This window comes from Myotis davidii, unplaced genomic scaffold (genome assembly GCF_000327345.1).
Source record: "Myotis davidii unplaced genomic scaffold, ASM32734v1 scaffold1521, whole genome shotgun sequence".
In the NCBI taxonomy this organism is placed as follows: domain Eukaryota; kingdom Metazoa; phylum Chordata; class Mammalia; order Chiroptera; family Vespertilionidae; genus Myotis; species Myotis davidii.
The window spans coordinates 49,003-49,947 of record NW_006291034.1 but is presented as its reverse complement, the minus strand read 5'-3'; positions in this window follow the sequence as shown (position 1 = coordinate 49,947).

Below are 945 nucleotides of genomic sequence, written 5' to 3'. Positions count from 1 at the left end.
CCTCCGCACCCCTGGCCTTCCTCTCGGGCCCGGCGGCCGGCTGGCAGGTGGCTCCTCTCCGCAGGGCTCTGCCCCCTTCCTCCCGCGGCCCCCAGGACGGCTTAGGGAACAAGACACAGAAAGTGTGAGCCGTAAAGGGAAAGACGGACAGGCTTAATGACATTAAAACTCCAATTTGATTGTATTAATAATCTGTGTATATAAAAATATAGCATAAAATATAAAAAGTTTCAAACTGGGCAAAGAGATTCATAACACATACAACTGACAAAGCATCAGAATCCAGAACATGTAAAGGATTCCTACAGGTCGATGAGAAAAGGACAAAGTGAAAAATTGAGAACAATGGGCAGTTAGCCAGCACCTCGGAGAAGAAACGCAACTGACAAAGCATCAGAATCCAGAACATGTAAAGGATTCCTACAGGTCGATGAGAAAAGGACAAAGTGAAAAATTGAGAACAATGGGCAGTTAACCAGCACCTCGGAGAAGACACATGAAGGGTGAATAAGCACACCAAATACGTTCTTTTCTCTTTCTCCGTGAGTCTGTCTCCACTGTCCATGGACCAAATCCCACTTCACCCAATATGCACCCCCCGCCCCCCCCAGAAACAACAGCAAAAGAGAAAACGAGACAATCCTCGCTCCCCCCAGCGCTCAGGAGGCCCAGGGTGGCCGCGTCCTTTGGGTCCCTTGAAAGGTAGTTCTACGTGGGGGCGGGTCTCAGCCCCACCTCAGTCCCCCTCTCCCCCCTCTGCCCCCCACTTACGGCGAGAGAGGGCCGGGCTGGAGGGAAGGCCGCGCTGAGGGCTGAGGACGGTGAGCCTGGAGTACCCACCTTCTCTCTGTAAAAGCCTAAGGGCATCACCACCCAAAGACCGGACGGCGGGTCGCTATGACCGCACTGGCCACCGGGGGCAGCGCTCCATGCAGGAGCTGACCC